General features: G+C 37.2%; 1 long non-coding RNA gene across 1 annotated transcript in view; it reads right to left on the bottom strand.

Moving 5' to 3' along the window:
* LOC109291265 overlaps positions 1-4,081 on the bottom strand; it is a 14,000-nt gene extending 9,919 nt beyond the window's left edge. Inside the window, exons 1-2 of the long non-coding RNA XR_002095791.1 lie at positions 3,980-4,081; positions 2,625-2,688 (exon numbers count right to left, since the gene is read on the bottom strand). This is a non-coding gene — a long non-coding RNA (uncharacterized LOC109291265). The remainder of the gene's footprint in view (positions 1-2,624; positions 2,689-3,979) is intronic.
* Positions 4,082-8,631: the final 4,550 nt, after the last annotated feature.

The following is an 8,631-nucleotide window of genomic DNA, read 5'->3' on the forward strand; positions in this document are numbered from 1 at the left end:
GGAGGGATACGAATACCCAGCTGTGTTCCTGAGGTGGGATCTCTGCACCCGCCACAGGCCATACCAAAATAAAAATTCAGTTAAGATCAGACTGATCTATTTATTGCCTCTTGCAACACGCAAACTAGAATATCTCACTTCCTTTAGTGCAAAGTGTTCATTTTCACTCCCAAGGAAGGGTTTCATGTGGGTACTGTGTCAGAAATTAAGGACTCAATTTCCGAGAATGGTGCAGTGCCCAGATAAAGTACCCAGCTATGATGTAAGAGAACCAGATTTGATTCCTACCTCTGCCTAAGAAGATCTGAAATGAGATATAATTTAATTAAAGAGTCATTTGCATTTAGTAAGACACCAGAATGCCGACAATATTGCCCAACATTGAGGGATTAGGTTTCATGTATTAAGGAATAATTTCATTTCCCAGTATATAATCAAGGCGCGCAAAAGCAAAACCAGAAGTCCTGCCATGGCACTTCCAGTTTCGCCACCACAACCCAAGCCCCACCTAGAGGTCCCACCAGTTGCGAAACTCTGCCTTATACCATGTAGACTTGAGTCAGACATAAACTAGCCCTAGCATCAGTGAAAGCAACATAAACACACAGCCTTCCCAAATGAGCTGTCTTATTCTCACACCAGTGAGAATTTTCTTCCAAAAAGCATAGCGGAATCAGGCTCCTAGACATATTTAGTAATTGTATCAGGATTAGATGTTAATTGGACATAGTGTATATGGTAACACAGTTTTAATAAATTTAAAATCATGTAACTGGAATTTTATAAAAGCAATGATTTCAGAACATCTTACTACATGTACTTTAATCATAAATCACACAGTAACATTTACAAATAGATTTGAACTTACTTAAAATCAACTGGGTTAATATACATAACTGAGCTGTTCCTTCTGCCTCGTTTATCTGATCATCCTGTTGTCTCATAGGAGGTCATGCTCCTCAACTTGAATGTTGTTTCAGATAATAGGAGGTTTAAATTTGGATATTGGAGCCAGTTGGCTTCTTCCAGGCAGGCCAGTTCAGCAGGGCTGAACTCTTGTATCTAATGTACTTTGGAAATAGTACTTTAGTTCTTGTGAAATGGAAAGCCTTAGGCTGATGAGAACTGACAAGCCAGAATAGGTTTATACTCTGAAGTCCTTAAGAAGATAAGAACTTCAGTTCATAATGCTCTTAATTTATGATTACTATTCAGAAATTATTTCACAAAAAGTTTTAAGTTTGGGGGCATTGTTTGGGGAGTTTATTGTATTACAGGCTATTTTATTTTATAATTTATTTTGTATTATATAGTTTCTCTTATTTCAATAAATTGGAATTTATTTTGTAATTTCTCTTGTTGCAGGCTGCTCTGGGCCTCTTATGGGAAGGATGGCACATGCATTTTAATCAATGAATAAACTAAAATCAAATAGAAGTCCTGTTGAGCAGATTACACAAAGTTTATCTCTAGAACAAAAATTACAGGCGTCTCTCAAGTTTATTGGATAAACAGGGATGGCATTCTTTTCAGTAGCATAGAAATAAAACTATTTTGTAGTATGTAAACTCTATTTTGAATAGGTAAGTATGTTGAATATATGCAAATATTTTCAGGGTTAGGGTGGGCTACATAGTAAATATATATATATATATATTTTATAAATAATATTATTTATCCTCAGATAGCATTTTACATTTTCAAAGTACTTTGTGGGCATTACAACATTTCTGCAACTGTATTCCACATTGTATAATAGGGATAACTGACATAAAGGGCAAAACCAGAAAACCAATTTCCCCAGGGGCAAAACCTTTTATTCTGGCATCCCACTGATCCTAAAAGGCCACTATACCACCCTTAGTACCTGTGAAGTACTTCTGAAGTACCAAGATAATATTACAGACAAGGTTCTTTGCATGAATCTGGTATCTTTTATTAGACCAACTTAAATAGTTGGAAAACAATTATTAAGCAAGCTTTCGGGTGCAAAAACCCTTCATCAGGCTAAAGACGCCCTTAGACCAACACGGCTATAACCTACACCCCTGTAAGATAATATTACCACACTCCCTCTGGGCAAAGGGACTGATTGGAGTTAATTCCCATTCAAGCTGCATGTGTAAATGACTATTCATGCTTGTTTGGAAAGGCCTGGATAAGCAGTCCCAAGATAAATCAGTTTTCTGTTTCTAGCAAGAGGATAAGTAATGGACCCAAACCAAAGGCTGAAACAGCCAGGAACACAACTAAGATTAGAACTGAAGAGATCCATCTCTTAAACCTGATTTTAGATCATTAGACCACCATTTATCTCTAAATTCTAATCATCCGCACGCCCTGGAAGATGGCCTGTCCCTATCAACGGAAGAAGCAGAGGGTTCGTTCTGCTCGGCTCCACAGAGCTCAGAAACCTGAACAGATGACAGGGTTCCACCACAGCTAAACTGCTATTGATATAGGGCCTTCCACTTCATCTGGGGATCTTCTGTTACCCAGTCTAACATCCAGACATCCCTACAGGTAAAGAAAAAACTCCACAGACAAAGATTAGTTAAGTTAATCTTACAGCAGGTTCTCTATTGTACCTAAGGGAAGTCGGTAACTATCTCATCTCATCCTACCTCCAAGACTTTGTGTACAGATAAATGGATACTGTTGAAAAAGTCATCTTCACCAGATCCAATTCTGAAATTTAAGATAGTAATTAAAACATCAGTAATTATTCTATGCAGTACCCCTTTTTCATGTGCACTAAATTTTCAACATTTTCCTGGTATTTCAACCATGCTGCCAGCATCCTCATTTAGAAAGTGTCAGAGAATAATACTCAGAGCTAAAAACGTTCAATTTTTTCTTGCATTTTTTTTCAGTGAAAGCTAAGCCCTTAAAAAATTCCATCTAAATACATTCCAAAACAGATCAAAAATGTTGAAATAGCCTGAGAAACCCTATCTTCTGTTTATTTCCATTTATTTTCCAGTGTTAATCCCTGAGAGGGTTACAGTACATCACTACTTTCTGATGCAAACCTGTCAATGGCAGATTTGCAGACTTGAAAGCCAGCAAAAAGGTAGGGGGAGAATGTAGTTGTAATAAATGAGGATATTTCTCAAGACTCACCCCTAGAGGCCCTAGAAGATGTTAGCACAAAGCCTCAGAATGGCTAAGGCCAGTACTAGAGGCAGATTAGCAATAATAAAATAATCTTAGAATAACAGAAGCTCTGAGAGCTTGTGTAACTCAACATGTCCCTGTACCTTTAAAAGTGCCAGTATGAAAGGGGCCTTAAAAATAAGTCCTTTGGTTTTTGGTTTTCTTTTTCAATAAATGAATTATTAAAAATGTAATTTGATAATACCAAAGGAATTTAAAAAAATTATTGCCCAAAAGCACCAATGTTTTGATAAAGAGAACATGACTATCTGTGAATGTATCTTATTTGTGTGCACATGGTAATTCTATAATATATCTATTGCTTCATTCCTCAGAATTTTTTGAACAGGGGTAGCCCACATGTAAGCAAAATGTTTCTGAGTGAACAAAAGATGGAAATATAAAACATGGGGCTAGGAGACTTCAGTCACAGAAAAACTCCCAAGGATTTGAATGTAGGCAGGCTTTCCCTTCTGACTTCCTAGCCATAAATGTATTGCTATGTAACCATTAGCAAACCATTACATTTATGTAATAGTTCATCACCTGTAAAGTGTGGGTGATAACATTCATTCTTCCTTACATCACACAGCTATGGGTTCTTACTGCATTAATATTCGCCATGCATTTTGACATCTTACAAAAAAGTTGCTATACATATGTAAAACACCTTTATTTCCATATATCCTACATTTGACTTATATTCTAAATATATGGATTTACTCTTTTTTATTATTATTTTGAACATAAAGATTTATTGTCCCTACAGATAAATATGACTATCTGGTTTTTGCCTTTTATGTCAATAAATCACCATATTTACCTCAACAGAAGACAAAATCTGCTTGTTGACTGAGAAGTGGGAATGGCTGTTTTGATGCTTCATTTCAGGTGTCCATTGCAACTCTTTTGTGAAATCCTGAAGTATCTTATTTGCTTTGCTCAGTTTGCATGCAATGTACATTTGAAAAGAAAAATTACTTATCAGTAACTGGGCATATCTACACAAAATGCGAAAAGTACAGTAGTCTAATTCTACTGCACATTAGCGCACCATGGCAAAAGCCATGCTAATGTGCTAATGCGCAGTAGAATTAGTGTACTGTGTATTAGCATCACGTAAAAGACATGCGCCTGCACTACTGCACAGTAGCACCGCTTATCACACATTAAGTTAGTACCTATTATTATAGAAAAATGAGGAGACAGATTCAGTGAATTAGCGCTCTGTCTGCTGTGCAATTACCTCTCAGAACTGTCAGGACTTATATCACTTCATAGGTGACTAGATCATTATTGCCAAGTGCCAAAAGTTTGGTACCATGAGTTGGCACTCATGAAGCCTCAGCAGATAAGTGTTTCCAGAAGACTCCGTACGTTTTGTCACAGATAACACCATTGTTCTGATTAGAAACATACAATGGTCAAAGAAAAATGCTCTGATTAAAGCAAATTTTTAATAGATTAACATAAGTAATTTACCTTTTGATTACACTGTGCCTGTTTTAATCAACAGTTTAGTTCTGACACTACCCAACAAAAACAAGGAATATCATGTTTTATAGCTCTCAACAACAGCACTGACTATTGTCTTAATAAACTTGGATTGAAAACACAAGCTCTCAATATCTCAAAGTCTCTCATCTCTGGTGTGCCTTGAACTAATTAGTAATTTAGCAGGAGTAGAGAAAAAAAGTTCACTTCAGGCACTTGGGTTGACAGAGAAAAAGAACAAAAGTTCCTTCATATGTATTAATGCATAAAATAATAGAATTAATGACCTGAAGCTAAGTTAGCACCTGGGATGACTTTATGGAGTCAGTGTTTAATTTGAAAACATTTATACACTGCAAATATTTAATTAAGTTAACTGGGTTCCAAAGTAACAAATAGTTTTTCTGAAAGGAAAACAGATTCACAAAGGAATAATTTTAAGGAGTCCACTACACTCAGACATTAACTCTATCACTGATGCACTAAAAATGTGGAGAACTGTGTTTCTATTGAGAATCTTGAGGATTGCCCCAGCACACAACATGTACACACTCAGCTGGCAGACTGGCCAGTCAACGCAGAAAAATAATTACAGTATAAAGGATCCTGGCTGTGTAGAATATTGTGAGCTTTAAGCATGCGCTTACATCTACCATCCAACACCAGGCGATACTCATCTGGAGTAAATCAATAAAGTCCCAAAGGATTCACATCAACCAGAGATTTTGCCTTAGTTCCAAATCCTTATACCTTATCTGCCATCCTAAGCAAGAACAGTGGCAAACCCTTACAGGGCCCATGAGTACAAGTCAAGCAGAACTATGGAAAAGAAATGATTACATGCATAAATCTGGGAAGAAAATATTCACTGTTTTATTTTGATCCACTTCATGGCCTATCTCCTTGAGAGACTTGAGTTGGGGTGAGATTTTGACTGGCAGTTCTGACCATGAAAATCTTCACAAGATAAATTAGTTCCATAATAAAACAATGGCTACCCATAATTACACAATAGATATGTCCATCTCAGAGCAGACTATGTGTTCATTTAATCTAATTGTCCTGCTTCCAGTACTTAGGTAGCAAGCTGAATTACCTAGGGGAAACAGGAAGACTGCATGAAATATTTTGCATGTCAGGTCATATTTCTGTTGTTTTCATACATACAGACAATGACAAATTAAAATTCGGCAACCAGCATTCACCCAGTCATCATTACCCATGATGTGCCATTAACTACAAAGAGAGAGAGAAAGAGAAAAAAAGAAACGTATAGAAAGTTTCTCAATTGTGATTACTTTCCAGATGGTACAAAAACTGAAAAGTACTTTTTTGTAATCTATTGTCCTTTATTTTTGAAGAGCAATGTTTCAAACAAGCCAGATTGCATCATGACTTCTTTTCAGCCTGCTGCAAAATCTTCCAAAATTAAAAAAATACCTTTTGAGCTGATAAAAATGTAAAATGCAATAGTTTATAACCAGCCCAAGTGTACTTCCCCCACCATTTGTTAGCTGCAAGAAAGTGTGTTAATCTCAGCACATCTTTATTTTATAGCCCACTTATTTTTAAGGATGTCAGCCATCTCCCATTATTTCCCAGCTCATAGAGCTCTCCAGATCTACTACTGGCATATCATTAACTTGAATTACAGTGCAAGGCATTTTTATATGGAATGAAGGCAACTACAGAGGGCTTAGTGCCAAGTGCTTCAGTCTCAGATGCTCCACCAATATACCTGAGTAGATCTTTTTTGCAATACATCATGTCTTTAATAATGTACATGGCAACAGATTTAATTCATCGTTCCTTCTTGGCTTTGGTATCATTGGCCTACTGGTGTCATTGGCCTTACATAACCCAAAATTTCATGAGGACATTTTACAGGGATAAAGGGAGTAGGATTTGATACTATTACACAGACAGGTATATTACACAGATAGGACTCAACCGCACATTTCCATTTCCGGTAATACTTAAAAAATAGATTTGATCAAGACTTGAAACTTCTTAATCTTCAATGTTTGTAGACATATATTTGCCTCAGCTGACGTATTTAAATGGAGGGTGTTGAAATCTACCTGCCTATCTAAGAAATAGGTTGAGTAATTCGTAGAGGATACTAAGAGTACTAAGAGTACTAGTTGTAGTATGTGTTTGTCTAGAACTACTTCAGGGAAAGAGAAACTGAGAAAATAACTTTTGCATTGGGTTCTGAGCATGGAAAGACAAAGGGAAATTACTAGGGGTGTGCGAAGCTTTGGTCACCGATTCGATTCAGAAAAGATTCGGCCCAGTTTGGAGGCCAAATCATTGAATCCAAATCGAATTGGGAGACAAAAAAAACCCTCCAAATCAATTCAGAGCCTCCAAACTGATTCAGAAAAGATTTGGAAAAAGATTCGGAGATTCAGAAGGCAGTCTTTCAGGGGAAAAGAAACTGATAAGAGGGGGGGGGAGCAGGGGGGGGAAAAGACTGACATCTGTAGCTGGCCAGTGACTGTGATCTTTCCCTGAGTCCCCTTCCAATCACAGTACTCTGCGGGAGGGATGTAGAAACAGCTATCATTCCTGCAATTTTCATCCCGCTGCACCTTAACACACACACAAAGTCACACATGAACAGTTTGAGGTGCAGTTTCCCTGAAACCCCTGCACCTGTCTCCTTGAAACTTGGCAGGCTTCATGCCCTCAGAAGGGAATACCATATCTGCTGTTTTCATCCAAATCTGCCAAAAATGACAAAGTTATTGGTATTTCAGTGATTTCCCATTATAGTCTATGGCCGAATCACCGAATCTCACCAAATCAGCGCTGAATCCTCCAAAGCTGATTCAGCTGAATTGATTCAAGACAGTGATCTGAATCTCCAAATTGAAATAATGGTCACTGCTGGTGAAATTCTACTTTGCATAAATAAGTATTCATTGGGACCGAAAAGGGGATACTAATTCTACAACTCAGTAGTCCAGGCATTCGCCTGAGATGTGGGAAAATAGCAGTGAAAGGACTTAAACCTGGATCTTCTACATCCCAGGAAAGTTCTGAGCAATTCAGAGGTGTTTGTAAATTTGTGTGTGGGGAGGGCATGTCTCCCACTCCATTTATTTGTAATAAACTCTACAATGTTTTGGCTGCATCCCACTGCAAAGAGAAACATTTCTGAGATACTGAAAATTGTCCCAGGATGGAAAGAAAACCTTTTCCTTATCCATGCTTTGGAAATGAGCTGTTGTAGGAAATCCATTTGTTAATGAGCAGGTGTCCACATTAAAATACATTTGCCATCTGCTATTGAAGATGTGATGCTGTGGAACTCTTAAAGCCTGAATATAGGAAGCTTTCATCTGTGATAAACATCATTCTCCATATTTTACAGATGGACAAAATGAGTCTCTAAAAGGCTTTTGGGACATATTTCTGAGGAACAAAATGCACACACAGAAGTCAGGAAAAGCAAGTTATAATTTTGGCCCTGAAACTGGCTTGCATGACCACAGACTTCAGTCCTTTAAATCTTGGTTTCTTGATTCATAAAATGGGAAAAGTTATATTTACCTCTGGCTTATATTAGTAATATGCAATATAACTTCAAAGGAAATAAGGTAGTTCAAGTGGCAGAGTAGGAACAGGACTCAAGACCTCTTGTTCCCAGCACTGTGCACAATACATTAGCTGCCTTTAAGCATCCGTGCTTTGTGCAACTTTTCTTTCAAAACCCAGTAATCTGAATATTTAGGTTTTTGAAAATATACTACTTGTGGAAAAAGCATCAGCTAGACATTTGTCAAATTGCTCCAGTTAGGCAAAATATCCTCTGTTTTCCTATTCTTTCTAAAAGAAAACACTCAGAGATGCTGCAAACATACAGTGGGGAAAGACAATTATTATAAAATGGTATATTAGTCAAGGAAATTATAGGCCAGATATGACAACATTTCCCATTAGCTTGATTATTGTTTGTAATAGAGTTACCTAAAA

The sequence above is a fragment of the Gavialis gangeticus genome, unplaced genomic scaffold, assembly GCF_001723915.1.
Source record: "Gavialis gangeticus isolate Ggan-Ray unplaced genomic scaffold, GavGan_comp1, whole genome shotgun sequence".
Lineage (NCBI taxonomy): Eukaryota > Metazoa > Chordata > Crocodylia > Gavialidae > Gavialis > Gavialis gangeticus.